The sequence below is a fragment of the Lactuca virosa genome, chromosome 3, assembly GCF_052849685.1.
Source record: "Lactuca virosa cultivar CGN04683 chromosome 3, Lactuca_virosa_CGN04683_v6, whole genome shotgun sequence".
NCBI lineage: Eukaryota > Viridiplantae > Streptophyta > Magnoliopsida > Asterales > Asteraceae > Lactuca > Lactuca virosa.
Genome location: NC_136428.1, coordinates 345,310,744 through 345,332,420, shown reverse-complemented (window position 1 = coordinate 345,332,420; position 21,677 = coordinate 345,310,744).

Below are 21,677 nucleotides of genomic sequence, written 5' to 3'. Positions count from 1 at the left end.
AGTACAAACACAATAAAAAGGAAAGACATAATATATAGACTAGCTAATTAGGGTTTCCTAACTAAAAGGTCCAATCATAAAACCCAATACAAAAGAAAGCCCAAAATCTTATTAGGCTAACATCCCCCCTCAAACTCACAATGCAACAGCAATAAGCAATGAGAGTTTGTCAGACAGAAAATGGAATCGAGGAGCAGTCAACGGCTTCGTAAGAATATCAGCAATCTGCAAAGAGTAAGGAACATAAGGAAGTGTCACACCCCCAAACCAAGGATGGCGGAAACGTCCGGGGGTAGAGGACTTCATGTATAGTATCACAACAACGAGTATAATAGTGCCCAAAGTAAATACAACCATCATAAATATAATTGAAAAAGTTATACAATAGTATGTGTTTACATGTTTCAAATCAATTACACTTATGATGACAAAAATGAAATGTTTGACGATTTAACGTCCCATCCTCAAAAGCGGTTGATTTCCTGTTTCACTGAATTCCTGAGAATACAAGTAGTTTGAAAAAGCGTCAACAATTAAGTTGGTGAGTTCATAAGAGTTTTATTTGAGAAAGACGCCGTTTTCCTTGTTAAAAGCGATAGAATATGATTCCTGAAAATTTAATATTTTCCTATGTTATGCAATAATGTACCCTAGAAAGACCCGTAGATTCCTTCTATAATCACCCAGTGTATATAAGTTATATAAAATTTAATTTAAATAAATCGCCGAATATAATGGGTCTGCCCTAGGTCCACAACCAAACAAGGAACAGAAAGTAAGGCGGGCCCACCAATTCTAAGTCGATTGCAACTAGATTCTTATATAACTCTAGCATATATACTTAGCAATTATAGTTGAAGTCTAACAATCCTAGATGAAATGTAGTTTTAATAGAAATATGTTTCCAAAGAAAATCCAATATTTTCCTTATAAAAGTCATGTAGTCCTAATTGTTAAGACAGAGAATATGTGTGTGTTTTGTGCTTATAATGTTCATAATGGGAATGTGTTTCCAAAGAAAATCCAATATTTTCCTTATAAAAAGACATGTAGCCTTAAGCGTCAAGACCGAGAATCTACAAGTATTTTTCCATACTTAGAGTAATTCATGCAAGTTTAAATCGGCATAAACTCGTTTAATTTAGAAGTAAAACCCCTTTTCAAAGTAGAATTTTTGATGTAAACTTGAAATATTGTTAACTCTCTATGTTAGTCGCTATAACCATACTACGACAGAATAACCTGCTTGCGACGTTCTTCAGGCGTCGGAATCGAAATGACACTTGTCACCCCCGATCGGCCGATCGGACTTATGCAAGCAACATGGGTGTGGGTTGTCAATCCCAATATAGATCTATATACAATTATCACGCTCTCCCTACAAGAGACTCTGGTTATAACTAATTCATGATTTTCTGTGGTACTGAAGAGTACCCCGAAGGAGAATGTCTCACAACTTACATTAACTAGTTTACATATAGTTTGAGTATAAAACCTCTTCCGTGGAGGAAGTAAAATCACCTTTTATGAAAATACATTTGTGATATAAATCCATAAACTATTACTATTATAGTTTATCAAGTAGTATATGAAAAACTCATTTGTTTTGAGAGCAAAACCTTTTCCATGTAGTATGCTTTTATCGAAAATTCATAAACTATACTTAATGTAGTTTATTAGATGTGTTCGAAATGAATGGAGGAAAATCCTTAACATGAATGACTAATTTCTATTTATGATGATAAACTAACAAGAATGCATCCAAACATTGAGAAACTTATTGTTATGCACTTTGCTCAACATAATACAAAGTGTTGTTAATATGGTAAACTATGCAACTAGTTTTTATCATTTCTGCACTGTTTTGAAATTATCATAGAAAAATCATACGAAGTCGAAAACTAACTCCGTAAACTCTGAGAGCTTAGAACATGTGTCTAGTTTATTCATAATTTTTATTATGATTTTTAGAAGTTTCTAACTTATGTGAAAGTGTTCATAATCACAGACTGGTCCTAATTCGTTTATGAAATGATAGCCAGTTTTGTAAAAATCACCATAAATCGTAGAAAAATCATATGGAGATGTGCAAGTAGTCATTTTAAAGGTATAAACCTGAACTACTTGCATATTAAACAGTTTTGAAAAATATTAAGTTTAAGTTGGGTAAAACAGTTCGTGAACAGGTCACAACTTTTCTGTTGTAAGCTGTCAAGTTGAGTTTTGAATATGTTTTGGTATTTTAACTTGCATCCCCCCCCCCCCCCTAAAAACTGAAGAAAACTAGAAAATGTAGGGGTATGAACTCACCTTGAGTGATTTCTTGAAGATTGGAAGGTTGAAGATGACGAGTTTCAAGTCTAGACCACTTGATGAACACACGAAGTTTTGGATGGTCCTAAGAACGATTTTTGGTGTTAAGATATGAGTCAATGATCCAAGAGCGTTATGAAATTATGGAATGACACTTGAGCTTAGATGGAATACTTACCAAAAAGTGCTGTAGCAACTCAAGAACACTTGCACAAGGTGGTGGAAAGTAGAGAGAAAGAAGCTTTCTTGAGGTGATATGAGAAGTATGAAAGTGAAGGACTTATCAAAGTGAACCAAGAAATCCTCCAGGGATTTCTTTATATAAATGTTGCTGGAGCAATTTGCAAGATTGAAAGGATGTTTACCTTGGTTTGTGTGATGTTGATAGGGTTGGACTATTGAGAAAGTGACACATAGGAGGCAAGTGGGCACACTTGACCCACTTGTGGTGTAGAATACTCTTCTTATTGTAAAATAATGATTTATAATTAATAAATCCTTGAAAAATAATTAAAATAATTGTTCTGGGGGTTAAAAATGATAAAAATATGAATTTGGTAAAAATCTCACGTTAAAATCATGAAAAACGGGCTTAAAACGAAGTCGTGGTCGAAAACCGGGTGAAAAATGGGAAAATCCGAAGTCAGGCTTGGTTCCAGGTCGTGGCAGCCTTAAATCCGAAGCGGCTTGGTCACTGAAGTGGATCCGAAGGGAAGAAAGGACTGCGGTTCGGAGGATGCGCTTGCTGGCTGCGGTTCGCTTGGCTGCGGTCGGCTTGACTGCGGTCCGGGGGCTGCGGCTCGCCGGCTGCGGCTACACAAGGGCCTCCGGTTCAAGTAGGGTTTGGTCCCTATAGAGGGACCTCGGTTCAAATGGGGTTTGGCCCCTATAGAGGGACTTCGGTTCAAGTAGGCTATTTTCCAAGGTATCTTCCCGTTTCGCATGGTTTTTCACCAAGTTAAGGGTCGGGATGACCCGGATGACTATAAAAAGTTCGAGAGAGATTTCACATACTTGGAGAGATTTCACATACCTTGAGAGATTTGGGAGAGATTTCACATACTTGGAGAGATTTCACATACCTGGAGAGATTTGGGAGAGATTTCACATACTTGGAGAGATTTCACATTCTTGGAGAGATTTGGGAGAGATTTAACATACTTGGAGAGATTTCACATACTTAGAGAGATTTGGGAGAGATTTCACATGCTTGGAGAGATTTGGGAGAGATTTCACATACTTGGAGAGATTTAACATACTTGGAGAGATTTAGGAGAGATTTAACATACTTGGAGAGATTTGGGAGAGATTTCACATACTTGGAGAGATTACACATTCTTGGAGAGATTTCACATACTTAGAGAGATTTGGGAGAGATTTCACATGCGTGGAGAGATTTGGGAGAGATTTCACATACTTGGAGAGATTTGGGAGAGATTTAACATACTTGGAGAGATTTGGGAGAGATTTCACATACTTGGAGAGATTTGGGAGAGATTTAACCTTAGCCATTATTATCGCATAATCTCGCAACTGCAAGGTTCGCGAACCCCGTTTTGCTTCGTTAATGATCGTTTTAAGTCCCCGAAAGGGTCCTTAGTCATGTTTTGATGCGTTTAAGTCCCTTTTTAGGGTTTTTACATTGTTAACACATAGATTCTTCGAGACACTTGAATTGTTGACATAAAGATGCACGTTTTTATACATAGAATAACTTTTTAACATACAAGTACTAGTAAAGTTTGACCGGTTTGACTTCTTTGACTTTGACTAGAATTTGACGGCTGTCACAGTATCCCCCCGTTAGAAGGAATTTCGTCCCGAAATTTGCATTTTGAGAGGGACTTCAAGGGTCGGGGAATAGATGTGGGTATTTTTGCTTCATTTGGTCCTCACGTTCCCAAGTAAACTCGGGTCCTTGATTCACGATCCAACAGATCTTCTCAACAGAGATGCGTCTTTTGTTTCGTTGGGAGGTATCACAAGAGTCTCGTCGGACATACCTTTCTTTAAATTTGACGCGTGGATGGTTGGATGTACATTATTAGGTTCTTGGGGCAGTCGGAGTTTGTATGCTACTGAGCCAATCCTAGCAAGGATTTCGAATGGTCCGTTGTACCTTGGATTTAGTTTCCCTTGTTTACCGAAACATATCATTCTTTTGAATGGTGAGGCCTTCGGTAGAACTCGGTCACCAACCCGCAATTCTGAGGGTTTGCGTCGCTTATCTGTGTAGTTCTTTTGTCGGCTTCGAGATGCTTTCAGCCTTTCTCGAATTTATACTAAGTCGTAAGTAATACTTCCCCTCGGAGCGCTGCATAAGGTCTGCTTTAGTGTTTCTCATTTGATTAGGTCGGTAGGGAGCATATGGGTTCGGTTTTCGAGACTAGACTTATTCGGATGGTAGGACGTTCATTTTCACTCCTGGGTAGCCTTGTCCCGAAGTTCATGGTAGGACTCGTACCTGGTCTATCTATCTTTAACTTGCGTATAGAGGTCGTATGTAATTAGTATTGAAGGCGGTGTTGGCAATTCTAACCGCATATGACTATCCCCCGACACATACTAGTCACTTCTCGGACGAATATAGTTGATCAGGATATATTCCTCCCAGACTTAATTGCATATCCCAGGGCATATTCACATTGCACAACTCTTCTATTTTTAACTTTTGTGTTGTCCTAGATATGATACTATACTAGTATGTATGCATGCCCTCATACTTTTAACAAGAAATTATTTATTTCTAAAAGTATAGTTATTTGAAAATGTTTAAATCGGAGACTTAAGTCCCTAATGAATTTATAGTTTGTATATCTTATGTGGTTCGATATACTTAGTTCACTATAACCAATGCTCTGATACCAATCTGTCACACCCCCAAACCAAGGATGGCGGAAACGTCCGGGGGTGGAGGACTTCATGTATAGTATCACAACAACGAGTATAATAGTGCCCAAAGTAAATACAACCATCATAAATATAATTGAAAAAGTTATACTATAGTATGTGTTTACATGTTTCAAATCAATTACACTTATGATGACAAAAATGAAATGTTTGACGATTTAACGTCCCATCCTCAAAAGCGGTTGATTTCCTGTTTCACTGAATTCCTGAGAATACAAGTAGTTTGAAAAAGCATCAACAATTAAGTTGGTGAGTTCATAAGAGTTTTATTTGAGAAAGACGCCGTTTTCCTTGTAAAAAGCGATAGAATATGATTCCAGAAAATTTAATATTTTCCTATGTTATGCAATAATGTACCCTAGAAAGACCCATAGATTCCTTCTATAATCACCCAGTGTATATAAGTTATATAAAATTTAATTTAAATAAACCGTCGAACATAATGGGTCTGCCCTAGGTCCACAACCAAACAAGGAACAGAAAGTAAGGCGGGCCCACCAATTCTAGGTCGATTGCGACTAGATTCTTATATAACTCTAGCATATACACTTAGCAATTATAGCTGAAGTCTAACAATCCTAGATGAAATGTAGTTTTGATAGAAATATGTTTCCAAAGAAAATCCAATATTTTCCTTATAAAAGTCATGTAGTCCTAATTGTTAAGACAGAGAATATGTGTGTGTTTTGTGCTTATAATGTTCATAATGGGAATGTGTTTCCAAAGAAAATCCAATATTTTCCTTATAAAAAGACATGTAGCCTTAAGCGTCAAGACCGAGAATCTACAAGTATTTTTTCCATACTTAGAGTAATTCATGCAAGTTTAAATCGGCATAAACTCGTTTAATTTAGAAGTAAAACCCCTTTTCAAAGTAGAATTTTTCATGTAAACTTGAAATATTGTTAACTCCCTATGTGAGTCGCTATAACCATACTACGACAGAATAACCTGCTTGCGACATTCTTCAGGCGTCGAAATCGAAATCTGTCACACCCCCAAACCAAGGATGGCGGAAACGTCCGGGGGTGGAGGACTTCATGTATAGTATCATAACAGCAATTGTAATAGTAATTCAAGCAAACACAACCAACATATATATAATTGAAAAAAATTACATCATTGTATGAATTACATGTTTACGAATCAATTACAATATGTTGATAAAATATGAAATAGTAGACGCCTTAGCGTCCCATCCTCAAAAGCACTTGATTACCTGTTTAATGATTTCCTGAGAATACAAGTTGTTTGAAAAAGTGTCAACACAAAGGTTGGTGAGTTCATAAGCTTTTGTTTGGTATTATTAAAAGCCTTTCGTTTGTAAAAGTAGTATTTGTGTTAGAAAAATCCAATATTTTCCTTAATGTGTAAATGTAGTCTTAAAACCCAAAGACCGAAATGTACAAGTAATTTGTCATATTTATAGTAAAACAATGCAAGTTTAAATCGACATAAACTCGTTAAATTTTAATGAAGTTCCCGTAAATTCCAATGTTTGTTAATACTTTATGTGAGTTTATTATAACCATACTATGACCAAGGTTGCCTAAAACGACGTTCTTCAGGCGTCGGAAATGTTATGACATTTGTCACCCCAGACCTATCGGTCTAACTGTTGCATGCAGTTTAGGTGTGGGTTTGTCAAACCCAATATAGATCTATACACAAGTATCACGCTCTCCCTCAAGGAGACTCTGGTTACAATACAGGACTTAATGGTAATTTGAAGTAAATGTCTCACAAAGTCATTAACGGAATTACGTGTTATGAAAACTTGGTACCGTATGGCCGTACCTTGCTTAATGAAAATATCCTTTGTATAAATGTACCCTTTTTAAATGTATGTGTTATGTAATGTATCATAAACTATACCTATTATAGTTTATCAACCAAGGGTAGTACGTGGTAATGTATGCAAACTATATTCAAAATAGTTTATTTAATGTTTGAATGTATCGATTGTACTTTGATTATAATCACTTGTTATTCTTTATATTTTATATGACCAAATCCATTTGTAAACTGATGTGTGTCTAAATATTAAGATAAAATGTCATATATTGCAGTAACATATAATCACATAAAGATATACACCTTGCTCAACATGTTACAAGGTGAAATGAAATTAACAGCAACTTTTCGTTAAAAACAGTTTCTGTTACCGTTCTTAGAAAATTTATAGAAAAATCATCAAAGCTCTAAATCCAAATCCGCAAATTTTGAGAGTTTGGAATATGAGTCTAGTTTGTTCGTGAATTTTATCATGATTTTTAGTGATCTCTAACAGAGGTGAAAATGTTCATAATCACAGACTGGTCCGGGTTTGCCTCTGAAATGACAGGCAGTTTTGTAAAAATCACCATAAATTGTAGAAAAATCATATGGAGATGTGCAAGTAGCCATTTTAAAGCTAAGAGTTTGAACTACTTGCACCTGAAACAGTTTTGAAAACTAAAATATTTAAGTTAACCAAAACAGTCCGTGATTAACGTCCATCTTTTCTGATGTAATCTGTTAGAAAAAGTTTAATTGTGTTCTTGATGATTTTACTTGTATTCCCCCCTTAAAACTTAATAAAAACATGTAAATGTATGGGTATGAACTCACCTTATGTGGTTTCAGTAGATGAAAGTGAGAGAGAGGAAGTGTTCAACTCAAGAACACTAAGAAGATGTCTTGATGATTCGAGAATCTAACACCGAATAAGATGGAACTTGTGTAAGATATCAATGATTTGAGTAGAATGGAGTTTAATAATTATGTGAATGATGAAGATACTTACTAATTGAAGAAAGAAATCCCTGGAGAAAGCCTTGAAGTTCTTGAAGTTGAGAGAAAAGATGAGAGAATTTTGGAGAGTGTTCTTGGTTGCTAAGTGTAGAATGAAAGAGTTTTATGGAGAATGAGGAGAGAGGATCAATCCTCCAGCTCTTAGAACGTGGGAAGAGCTGGAGATTGGCTGTAAAGGTCCACTAAGGAGACAAGGGGTAGTGGGAAAGAGTGGCTAATCATAGAGTGAGGTGGTGGTGGTTTGCTTTTGCCATAAATTAAGGAAAAGCAAATATTCCCTCAATAATTAGTTCAATCATCAATTCTTTTAATATATTTTATAAAAACCCTGGAGATTTATATATTTTGGGGCCTTAGTTTATAAAATAAAGTTTTGGGTGAAAATCCCACGTTAAAATAATGAAAAACGGAGTTAAAACGAAGTCGTAGTCGAAAAACCGGTAAAAAAGGGCTGTCTGCGAGACCCTCGCATGGGGGTCGAAGATGCGAGGCTTCGGACCCTCGCATGCGAGGCTTCGGACCCTCGGTCTGCTGGCTTCGGACCCTCGGTCTGCTGGCTTCGGATCAGAGGCCTCGGATGCGAGGCTTCGGTCCAGAAGCTTCGGTTTCGGATCCTTAAAGCTATTTTACTCGTTTTCACCCCGTTTCAAGCGATTTTTGACCCGGTTAAGGGTCGAGATGACCCAAATGATTACAAAAAGTTAAAGTAACTTTTGAGAGAGATTTGGGAGAGATTTCAAATAGAAGGAGATAGAGTGAAAACGATTTAGAGAGGTTTCGTTTGTGATTAATTTGAGTGTCCGGCTTCACAACGCAAGGTTCGTAAACCCCATTAAACCGTGTTTTAGTGTCGTACACAATCCCGATGATTGTGCAATAGTGTTTTATCGCTTTGGTTCGTTGTTTAGCACTGTTAAGGCTAAGGAAAATCATACACATGAACTTTCCAAATGATGATTTCTCATTAAAATAGCGAATTGTATAGTGATTACATAACGTAAACCCTAACATACAAGGGTTATTGGAGTTGACCGGTTTGACTTGTTGACTTTGAATTGACCGAAATTTGACGGTTGTCACATCATCCCCCCGTTAGAAGGAATTTCGTCCCGAAATTTTCATTTTGATTGGGATTTCAAGAGTTTGGGAAGAGATGTGGATACTTTTGTTTCATCTGATCCTCGCGTTCCCAGGTGAATTCGGGTCCTCGTTTAGCGTTCCAACGGACCTTCACGATGGGAATACGACTTTGTTTCGTTCGTTTGATTTCCCGATCCATGATTTCGACTGGTTCCTCCACGAAGTGGAGATTTTTGTTAACTTTGATTTCGTCGAGTGGTATTACGAGTGTCTCATCAGACAAACACTTCTTTAGGTTCGACACGTGAAATGTGGGATGTACTTTGTCGAGTTCCTGAGGTAATCGAAGTTTGTATGCTACTGGCCCAATCCTAGCAAGGATTTCGAATGGCCCGATGTACCTTGGATTTAGTTTCCCGCGTTTGCCGAATCGTATCATTCCTTTCCAAGGGGAAACTTTTAGTAGTACTCGATCACCCACCTGGAATTCCAAGGGTTTGCGTCGTTTGTCTGCGTAACTCTTTTGCCGATCGCGAGACGCTTTCAGTCTCTTTCGAATTTGAACGATCTTTTCTGTGGTTTCCCTTATGATTTCAGGGCCAGTGAGGGTGCTATTAGAGACTTGCCCTCTAGCTAGCTGTGTATCCCCCACCTCAGCCCAACACAGGGGTGATCTGCATTTGCGACCGTAAAGAGCTTCGAATGGAGCGACTTTGATGCTAGTATGATAGCTGTTATTGTAGGAGAATTCGATAAGCGGTAGATGGGTATCCCATGCTTTACCGAAGTCTATCACACAAGCTCTTAACATGTCTTCCAACGTTTGAATGGTTCGTTCGCTCTGTCCGTCGGTTTGTGGGTGGTAGGCCGTACTCATGTCAAGCCTAGTTCCCAATGATTTTTGTAGAGACTGCCAAAACCGTGAGGTAAATCTACTATCTCTATCGGAGATAATGGATATCGGCACACCATGGAGTCGTACAATCTCTCTGATGTACGTTCTAGTCAGCTTCTCCATCTTGTCGGTTTCTTTTATCGGTAGGAAGTGTGCTGATTTGGTCAATCTGTCTACGATTACCCATATGGTGTCAATCCCGCCCGATGTCTTAGGCAGCTTGGTTATGAAGTCCATGGTTATTCGTTCCCACTTCCACTCAGGTATATCCGGCTGTTGTAATAGCCCGGATGGTTTCTGGTATTCGATTTTGACCTTAGCGCAAGTCAGGCACTTGCTCACATAGGTAGCAATCTCAGCTTTCATGTTCGGCCACCAGTATAATTTCTTGAGGTCCAGATACATCTTATCCGACCCGGGATGGATGGAGTATCGAGTCTTGTGTGCTTCATTCATGACGACATCTCGGAGTCCACCGAACTTCGGTGTCCAAATCCGGTTCATGATATAACGTGCTCCATCATCCTTGACTTCTAAGTTTTTATCCATTCCCCTTAATGTCTCTCCTGCCACCTTTTCTGGTTTCAAAGCTTCCAGTTGAGCTTCCTTGATTTGTATGGTCAGGTGGGAATGGATTGTCATTGTTAAGGATTTTACTCGGCGGCCCGAGTACTCCTTCCTGCTTAGAGCATCGGCCACTACATTGGCCTTGCCCGGATGATAACGAATTTCGCACTCGTAGTCATTCAGCAACTCTACCCATCTCCTCTGTCGCATGTTGAGCTCTTTCTGATTGAGGATATGCTAAAGACTTTTGTGATCAGTGAAGATAGTGCATTTCGTGCCGTAGAGGTAGTGTCTCCAGATCTTCAAAGCGAATACCACTGCTCCTAATTCCAGGTCGTGCGTAGTATAATTAACCTCGTGCGTCTTAAGCTGTCTTGATGCATACGCGATAACCTTCCCTCTCTGCATGAGCACACATCCGAGGCCTTGATTCGAAGCATCACAGTACACTACGAAGTCCTCGGTTCCCTCTGGGAGAGACAAGATCGGTGCGCTGCATAGGGCTTGTTTTAACGTTTGGAAAGCAGTTTCTTGTTTATTTTCCCACTTGAATATCACACCTTTCTGCGTCAAGGTGGTGAGTGGTTTCGCAATCTTGGAGAAGTTTTGTATAAATCTTCGGTAGTAGCCAGCAAGCCCAAGGAATTGTCGAATTTCGGTTGGCGTCTTGGGTGCTGACCAATTCTCGATTGCCTTGATCTTGGAGGGATCCACATGTATGCCTTTCTCACTTACCACATGTCCAAGGAAATCCACTTCTCTAATCCAGAATTCACACTTAGAGAACTTAGCATAAAGCTTCTCCGCTCTTAGTGTCTCTAGCACTTGGCGTAGATGTAGGCGATGCTCTTCTTCCCTTCGCGAGTAGATCAAGATATCGTCGATGAATACGATTACAAACTTGTCTAGGTAGGGTCGACACACTCTATTCATTAGGTCCATGAATACCGCAGGTGCGTTTGTTAAACCGAAGGACATCACCACAAACTCGTAGTGCCCATAGCGAGTTCTGAATGCAGTTTTGGGAATATCTTCTTCTTGAACTCGTAGCTGATGGTAACCTGACCTTAGGTTGATCTTTGAGAAGAAATTTGCTCCTTGGAGTTGGTCGAAAAGGTCGTCGATTCGGGGTAGAGGATATCGGTTCTTGATGGTGAGTTTGTTTAGTTCCCGATAGTCGATGCACATGCGAAAGGATCCGTCCTTCTTCTTTACAAAAAGGACTGGTGCTCCCCAAGGTGAGAAGCTTGGTCTGATGAACCCTTTGCTCAAAAGCTCGTTCAACTGACTGGACAACTCTTGCATTTCTGATGGTGCGAGGCGGTATGGAGCTCTGGCTACGGGGGTAGCTCCGGGTATTAAGTCAATTCTGAAATCGACTTGTCGTGCGAGTGGTACACCAGGAAGATCCTCTGGGAACACATCCGGGAAGTTACACACTTCGGGGATGTCTTTGATGTCTTTCACGTCTTGTTTCTTGTCTACTACATGAGCTAAGAAGGCATGGTACTCCTTCCGGAGATACTTTTGGGCTTTGATGCATGAGATGATTTGTAAATTCGCACTAGGTTTGTCACCATAGATGAGAAGGGTTTCGTCATTTGGTAGATTGAGGCGAACGGCCCTTTCGTAACATAGAATGTCGGCACGGTGAGGAACTAACCAATCCATCCCGATGATTACGTCGAAGCTTTTTATGGTGACTGGCATCAGGTCAATTTTAAATGTATGGTTGTCTAGAGTGAGAGTACATTCTGAGTATATATCGCTAGTGCGTTCTACTTTCCCATTTGCCATTTCTACTACATAAGTATCCTTTAGTGATTGGGGATTTTGTTCAAGTAAATGTTTATATTGGTGGCTCACGAAACTCCTCTCCGCTCCACTATCGAATAGTACGCATGCATAAGAGTTATTGAGGAGAAACGTACCGGTAACCACCGTGGGATCCTCGACTTCTTCCCCATGTCCTATTGCCAGGACTCTTCCTACTCCACCAGCATTAGGGGCTTGTGCTTTGGGGCAGTCTCTTTTGAAGTGACCTGCGTCTCCACAGTTGTAGCAGGTTCGGGTTGCCCCCGTACTGGCGACTTGGTTGATTGGTCGAGCCGGCGCTTTACAGAAACGAGCAGTGTGCCCCTTCCTGTCGCAGTTGTTACAGTGCATCTCCCTACAAGCACCATTGTGGTGAAAGTTGCACTTGTTGCACTTAGGTAGGGTTCCCGCATATGGCTTCGGTGGTGCTGGAGTGGTAGCAGTAGTGGCAGCATTAGTGGCAGCATGGACAGCAACAATTTGTTGCTTCTTAGCGGGGTCCTGTGCTGGTTGGCTCTTCTTTTCGTTCCAGAACTTCCTTTTGTTGTTTCCTCCTTTTGATTTATCAGTGGTGGTGGTTGTAGTATTATGACCGGCTCGGTGGTCAACAAGTTGTTGTGCCAGCTCCCTGGCACTGTCAAAAGTAGTTGGCCTTGAAGCCAGGACACTACTTTGCACGTGGAGAGACAGTCCCCAAAGGTATCGCTCCACCTTTTTCTCCTCCGGAGTAACCATTGTTGGGCAGAGGAGAGTCAATTCATTGAATCGGGTGGTGTAGGTTTCAAGGTCAGAGCCCGTCATCCTGAGGTTCCAAAGTTCTTGTTCCAGCTTTTGAATTTCTCCTCTCGGGCAGTACTCCTTCATCATCAACGTTTTTAGTTCTGCCCAGGTTATGGAGCTAGCCACTTCGAGAGTAAGTGACTTAATCTGGCAGTTCCACCAAGTAAGGGCCCGGCCGGTGAAGGTGAAGGCTGCGAACTTAACTTTGCTCGCTTCGGGGCAAGAGCACACCTGAAAGACTACTTCGGTCTTTTCAAACCATTGCATCAAAGTGATGACTCCCCCGCTTCCATTGAAGTTGTCGGGTTTGCCATTGGTGAAGTCTTTGTATGAACACTCTCTTGCACGCCACGTACTGTCTCCGTGGTTAGAGTGTGTAGCTCCCGATCCCGAACCACCAGCTCCGTTTGTCCTTATCTGGGACATTGCGGCCGCTACGGCTGCTGTTACTGCAGCCTGGAACAACGCGGGATCAAACTGTGGAGGCGGCGGCGGAGGAGGTGTTGCTGTGTTGTTGGAAGGTCTTGGTCTTCTCCTTGGCGGCATGGTTCTGTCATAAGTCGTAAACCAATGTACTTTTAGTAAAAGTGTATTTATAGGAAGAGAAATATTTTATACATAAAGTATATATTACGTTGTTTTCCGGTATGTTTACGATACATACGATTTTATACTTTTAATTGACCCAATACATTGGGTTACGAGGTAAAATGAAAGTATAAAATATTTTATTTGAGTTTCCTTGTTTCCAAGTATATGACTGTTTGTAGAAGTTTCACATATACTAATTTAGTCGGGACATAATTAATATATTATATTTTAAAATGATCTTTATCGGTTACTTAATTAGTTGCAAAGTGCATACCAGTCATATGTGATTAAGATATAATAGTCCTTCGAATAGATGACCCTAACTCCAAGACCACAACCAAACAAGGACAGGAAGTGAAACAAAGATACATAAATTCTAAGTCTATAGTATCTTAGTTACATATGACCTTAGCGCATCCACTTAGCAGCTATTGATCTATAAATAAAGACCTATTTAATTCTCAGATAATTTATTATAGTAACACAAAATACTCCTATAGTATTTGTAAATGTTTAGTTTTGAGTTCTTAAAGTATCCTTTGTAGTCTGTTATTAGGTTTGTTAGATTTGTTGTCCATCCTGACCATCCCCCGGTATATGCAAGTCAATTCCCGGACAGATATAGTTGATCAGGCTATATCCTTCCCAGACTTGATTTACATATACCAAGGCATACCCATAATGTACAACTCCTCTTCTTTTATTTTATGTTCTTCTAGTTATGACACTATATGAGCATGTATGCATGTATTTATACTTTTAATAAAAAAAATCATTTATTTTCTAAAAGTATATTTATTTGAAAAATGCACAAATCAGAGACTATTAGTCCCAATTGTGTTTATAGTTTGTATATCTTATGTGGTTTGATATACTTAATTCACTATAAACTGCGCTCTGATACCAATCTGTCACACCCCCAAACCAAGGATGGCGGAAACGTCCGGGGGTGGAGGACTTCATGTATAGTATCATAACAGCAATTGTAATAGTAATTCAAGCAAACACAACCAACATATATATAATTGAAAAAAATTACATCATTGTATGAATTACATGTTTACGAATCAATTACAATATGTTGATAAAATATGAAATAGTAGACGCCTTAGCGTCCCATCCTCAAAAGCACTTGATTACCTGTTTAATGATTTCCTGAGAATACAAGTTGTTTGAAAAAGTGTCAACACAAAGGTTGGTGAGTTCATAAGCTTTTGTTTGGTATTATTAAAAGCCTTTCGTTTGTAAAAGTAGTATTTGTGTTAGAAAAATCCAATATTTTCCTTAATGTGTAAATGTAGTCTTAAAACCCAAAGACCGAAATGTACAAGTAATTTGTCATATTTATAGTAAAACAATGCAAGTTTAAATCGACATAAACTCGTTAAATTTTAATGAAGTTCCCGTAAATTCCAATGTTTGTTAATACTTTATGTGAGTTTATTATAACCATACTATGACCAAGGTTGCCTAAAACGACGTTCTTCAGGCGTCGGAAATGTTATGACATTTGTCACCCCAGACCTATCGGTCTAACTGTTGCATGCAGTTTAGGTGTGGGTTTGTCAAACCCAATATAGATCTATACACAAGTATCACGCTCTCCCTCAAGGAGACTCTGGTTACAATACAGGACTTAATGGTAATTTGAAGTAAATGTCTCACAAAGTCATTAACGGAATTACGTGTTATGAAAACTTGGTACCGTATGGCCGTACCTTGCTTAATGAAAATATCCTTTGTATAAATGTACCCTTTTTAAATGTATGTGTTATGTAATGTATCATAAACTATACCTATTATAGTTTATCAACCAAGGGTAGTACGTGGTAATGTATGCAAACTATATTCAAAATAGTTTATTTAATGTTTGAATGTATCGATTGTACTTTGATTATAATCACTTGTTATTCTTTATATTTTATATGACCAAATCCATTTGTAAACTGATGTGTGTCTAAATATTAAGATAAAATGTCATATATTGCAGTAACATATAATCACATAAAGATATACACCTTGCTCAACATGTTACAAGGTGAAATGAAATTAACAGCAACTTTTCGTTAAAAACAGTTTCTGTTACCGTTCTTAGAAAATTTATAGAAAAATCATCAAAGCTCTAAATCCAAATCCGCAAATTTTGAGAGTTTGGAATATGAGTCTAGTTTGTTCGTGAATTTTATCATGATTTTTAGTGATCTCTAACAGAGGTGAAAATGTTCATAATCACAGACTGGTCCGGGTTTGCCTCTGAAATGACAGGCAGTTTTGTAAAAATCACCATAAATTGTAGAAAAATCATATGGAGATGTGCAAGTAGCCATTTTAAAGCTAAGAGTTTGAACTACTTGCACCTGAAACAGTTTTGAAAACTAAAATATTTAAGTTAACCAAAACAGTCCGTGATTAACGTCCATCTTTTCTGATGTAATCTGTTAGAAAAAGTTTAATTGTGTTCTTGATGATTTTACTTGTATTCCCCCCTTAAAACTTAATAAAAACATGTAAATGTATGGGTATGAACTCACCTTATGTGGTTTCAGTAGATGAAAGTGAGAGAGAGGAAGTGTTCAACTCAAGAACACTAAGAAGATGTCTTGATGATTCGAGAATCTAACACCGAATAAGATGGAACTTGTGTAAGATATCAATGATTTGATGTGCAAGTAGCCATTTTAAAGCTAAGAGTTTGAACTACTTGCACCTGAAACAGTTTTGAAAACTAAAATATTTAAGTTAACCAAAACAGTCTGTGATTAACGTCCATCTTTTCTGATGTAATCTGTTAGAAAAAGTTTAATTGTGTTCTTGTGTAAGATATCAATGATTTGAGTAGAATGGAGTTTAATAATTATGTGAATGATGAAGATACTTACTAATTGAAGAAAGAAATCCCTGGAGAAAGCCTTGAAGTTCTTGAAGTTGAGAGAAAAGATGAGAGAATTTTGGAGAGTGTTCTTGGTTGCTAAGTGTAGAATGAAAGAGTTTTATGGAGAATGAGGAGAGAGGATCAATCCTCCAGCTCTTAGAACGTGGGAAGAGCTGGAGATTGGCTGTAAAGGTCCACTAAGGAGACAAGGGGTAGTGGGAAAGAGTGGCTAATCATAGAGTGAGGTGGTGGTGGTTTGCTTTTGCCATAAATTAAGGAAAAGCAAATATTCCCTCAATAATTAGTTCAATCATCAATTCTTTTAATATATTTTATAAAAACCCTGGAGATTTATATATTTTGGGGCCTTAGTTTATAAAATAAAGTTTTGGGTGAAAATCCCACGTTAAAATAATGAAAAACGGAGTTAAAACGAAGTCGTAGTCGAAAAACCGGTAAAAAGGGGCTGTCTGCGAGACCCTCGCATGGGGGTCGAAGATGCGAGGCTTCGGACCCTCGCATGCGAGGCTTCGGACCCTCGGTCTGCTGGCTTCGGACCCTCGGTCTGCTGGCTTCGGATCAGAGGCCTCGGATGCGAGGCTTCGGTCCAGAAGCTTCGGTTTCGGATCCTTAAAGCTATTTTACTCGTTTTCACCCCGTTTCAAGCGATTTTTGACCCGGTTAAGGGTCGAGATGACCCAAATGATTACAAAAAGTTAAAGTAACTTTTGAGAGAGATTTGGGAGAGATTTCAAATAGAAGGAGATAGAGTGAAAACGATTTAGAGAGGTTTCGTTTGTGATTAATTTGAGTGTCCGGCTTCACAACGCAAGGTTCGTAAACCCCATTAAACCGTGTTTTAGTGTCGTACACAATCCCGATGATTGTGCAATAGTGTTTTATCGCTTTGGTTCGTTGTTTAGCACTGTTAAGGCTAAGGAAAATCAAACACATGAACTTTCCAAATGATGATTTCTCATTAAAATAGCGAATTGTATAGTGATTACATAACGTAAAACCTAACATACAAGGGTTATTGGAGTTGACCGGTTTGACTTGTTGACTTTGAATTGACCGAAATTTGACGGTTGTCACATCATCCCCCCGTTAGAAGGAATTTCGTCCCGAAATTTTCATTTTGATTGGGATTTCAAGAGTTTGGGAAGAGATGTGGATACTTTTGTTTCATCTGATCCTCGCGTTCCCAGGTGAATTCGGGTCCTCGTTTAGCGTTCCAACGGACCTTCACGATGGGAATACGACTTTGTTTCGTTCGTTTGATTTCCCGATCCATGATTTCGACTGGTTCCTCCACGAAGTGGAGATTTTCGTTAACTTTGATTTCGTCGAGTGGTATTACGAGTGTCTCATCAGACAAACACTTTTTTAGGTTCGACACGTGAAATGTGGGATGTACTTTGTCGAGTTCCTGAGGTAATCGAAGTTTGTATGCTACTGGCCCAATCCTAGCAAGGATTTCGAATGGCCCGATGTACCTTGGATTTAGTTTCCCGCGTTTGCCGAATCGTATCATTCCTTTCCAAGGGGAAACTTTTAGTAGTACTCGATCACCCACCTGGAATTCCAAGGGTTTGCGTCGTTTGTCTGCGTAACTCTTTTGCCGATCGCGAGACGCTTTCAGTCTCTTTCGAATTTGAACGATCTTTTCTGTGGTTTCCCTTATGATTTCAGGGCCAGTGAGGGTGCTATTAGAGACTTGCCCTCTAGCTAGCTGTGTATCCCCCACCTCAGCCCAACACAGGGGTGATCTGCATTTGCGACCGTAAAGAGCTTCGAATGGAGCGACTTTGATGCTAGTATGATAGCTGTTATTGTAGGAGAATTCGATAAGCGGTAGATGGGTATCCCATGCTTTACCGAAGTCTATCACACAAGCTCTTAACATGTCTTCCAACGTTTGAATGGTTCGTTCGCTCTGTCCGTCGGTTTGTGGGTGGTAGGCCGTACTCATGTCAAGCCTAGTTCCCAATGATTTTTGTAGAGACTGCCAAAACCGTGAGGTAAATCTACTATCTCTATCGGAGATAATGGATATCGGCACACCATGGAGTCGTACAATCTCTCTGATGTACGTTCTAGTCAGCTTCTCCATCTTGTCGGTTTCTTTTATCGGTAGGAAGTGTGCTGATTTGGTCAATCTGTCTACGATTACCCATATGGTGTCAATCCCGCCCGATGTCTTAGGCAGCTTGGTTATGAAGTCCATGGTTATTCGTTCCCACTTCCACTCAGGTATATCCGGCTGTTGTAATAGCCCGGATGGTTTCTGGTATTCGATTTTGACCTTAGCGCAAGTCAGGCACTTGCTCACATAGGTAGCAATCTCAGCTTTCATGTTCGGCCACCAGTATAATTTCTTGAGGTCCAGATACATCTTATCCGACCCGGGATGGATGGAGTATCGAGTCTTGTGTGCTTCATTCATGACGACATCTCGGAGTCCACCGAACTTCGGTGTCCAAATCCGGTTCATGATATAACGTGCTCCATCATCCTTGACTTCTAAGTTTTTATCCATTCCCCTTAATGTCTCTCCTGCCACCTTTTCTGGTTTCAAAGCTTCCAGTTGAGCTTCCTTGATTTGTATGGTCAGGTGGGAATGGATTGTCATTGTTAAGGATTTTACTCGGCGGCCCGAGTACTCCTTCCTGCTTAGAGCATCGGCCACTACATTGGCCTTGCCCGGATGATAACGAATTTCGCACTCGTAGTCATTCAGCAACTCTACCCATCTCCTCTGTCGCATGTTGAGCTCTTTCTGATTGAGGATATGCTGAAGACTTTTGTGATCAGTGAAGATAGTGCATTTCGTGCCGTAGAGGTAGTGTCTCCAGATCTTCAAAGCGAATACCACTGCTCCTAATTCCAGGTCGTGCGTAGTATAATTAACCTCGTGCGTCTTAAGCTGTCTTGATGCATACGCGATAACCTTCCCTCTCTGCATGAGCACACATCCGAGGCCTTGATTCGAAGCATCACAGTACACTACGAAGTCCTCGGTTCCCTCTGGGAGAGACAAGATCGGTGCGCTGCATAGGGCTTGTTTTAACGTTTGGAAAGCAGTTTCTTGTTTATTTTCCCACTTGAATATCACACCTTTCTGCGTCAAGGTGGTGAGTGGTTTCGCAATCTTGGAGAAGTTTTGTATAAATCTTCGGTAGTAGCCAGCAAGCCCAAGGAATTGTCGAATTTCGGTTGGCGTCTTGGGTGCTGACCAATTCTCGATTGCCTTGATCTTGGAGGGATCCACATGTATGCCTTTCTCACTTACCACATGTCCAAGGAAATCCACTTCTCTAATCCAGAATTCACACTTAGAGAACTTAGCATAAAGCTTCTCCGCTCTTAGTGTCTCTAGCACTTGGCGTAGATGTAGGCGATGCTCTTCTTCCCTTCGCGAGTAGATCAAGATATCGTCGATGAATACGATTACAAACTTGTCTAGGTAGGGTCGACACACTCTATTCATTAGGTCCATGAATACCGCAGGTGCGTTTGTTAAACCGAAGGACATCACCACAAACTCGTAGTGCCCATAGCGAGTTCTGAATGCAGTTTTGGGAATATCTTCTTCTTGAACTCGTAGCTGATGGTAACCTGACCTTAGGTCGATCTTTGAGAAGAAATTTGCTCCTTGGAGTTGGTCGAAAAGGTCGTCGATTCGGGGTAGAGGATATCGGTTCTTGATGGTGAGTTTGTTTAGTTCCCGATAGTCGATGCACATGCGAAAGGATCCGTCCTTCTTCTTTACAAAAAGGACTGGTGCTCCCCAAGGTGAGAAGCTTGGTCTGATGAACCCTTTGCTCAAAAGCTCGTTCAACTGACTGGACAACTCTTGCATTTCTGATGGTGCGAGGCGGTATGGAGCTCTGGCTACGGGGGTAGCTCCGGGTATTAAGTCAATTCTGAAATCGACTTGTCGTGCGAGTGGTACACCAGGAAGATCCTCTGGGAACACATCCGGGAAGTTACACACTTCGGGGATGTCTTTGATGTCTTTCACGTCTTGTTTCTTGTCTACTACATGAGCTAAGAAGGCATGGTACTCCTTCCGGAGATACTTTTGGGCTTTGATGCATGAGATGATTTGTAAATTCGCACTAGGTTTGTCACCATAGATGAAAAGGGTTTCGTCATTTGGTAGATTGAGGCGAACGGCCCTTTCGTAACATAGAATGTCGGCACGGTGAGGAACTAACCAATCCATCCCGATGATTACGTCGAAGCTTTTTATGGTGACTGGCATCAGGTCAATTTTAAATGTATGGTTGTCTAGAGTGAGAGTACATTCTGAGTATATATCGCTAGTGCGTTCTACTTTCCCATTTGCCATTTCTACTACATAAGTATCCTTTAGTGATTGGGGATTTTGTTCAAGTAAATGTTTATATTGGTGGCTCACGAAACTCCTCTCCGCTCCACTATCGAATAGTACGCATGCATAAGAGTTATTGAGGAGAAACGTACCGGTAACCACCGTGGGATCCTCGACTGCTTCCCCATGTCCTATTGCCAGGACTCTTCCTACTCCACCAGCATTAGGGGCTTGTGCTTTGGGGCAATCTCTTTTGAAGTGACCTGCGTCTCCACAGTTGTAGCAGGTTCGGGTTGCCCCCGTACTGGCGACTTGGTTGATTGGTCGAGCCGGCGCTTTACAGAAACGAGCAGTGTGCCCCTTCCTGTCGCAGTTGTTACAGTGCATCTCCCTACAAGCACCATTGTGGTGAAAGTTGCACTTGTTGCACTTAGGTAGGGTTCCCGCATATGGCTTCGGTGGTGCTGGAGTGGTAGCAGTAGTGGCAGCATTAGTGGCAGCATGGACAGCAACAATTTGTTGCTTCTTAGCGGGGTCCTGTGCTGGTTGGCTCTTCTTTTCGTTCCAGAACTTCCTTTTGTTGTTTCCTCCTTTTGATTTATCAGTGGTGGTGGTTGTAGTATTATGACCGGCTCGGTGGTCAACAAGCTGTTGTGCCAGCTCCCTGGCACTGTCAAAAGTAGTTGGCCTTGAAGCCAGGACACTACTTTGCACGTGGAGAGACA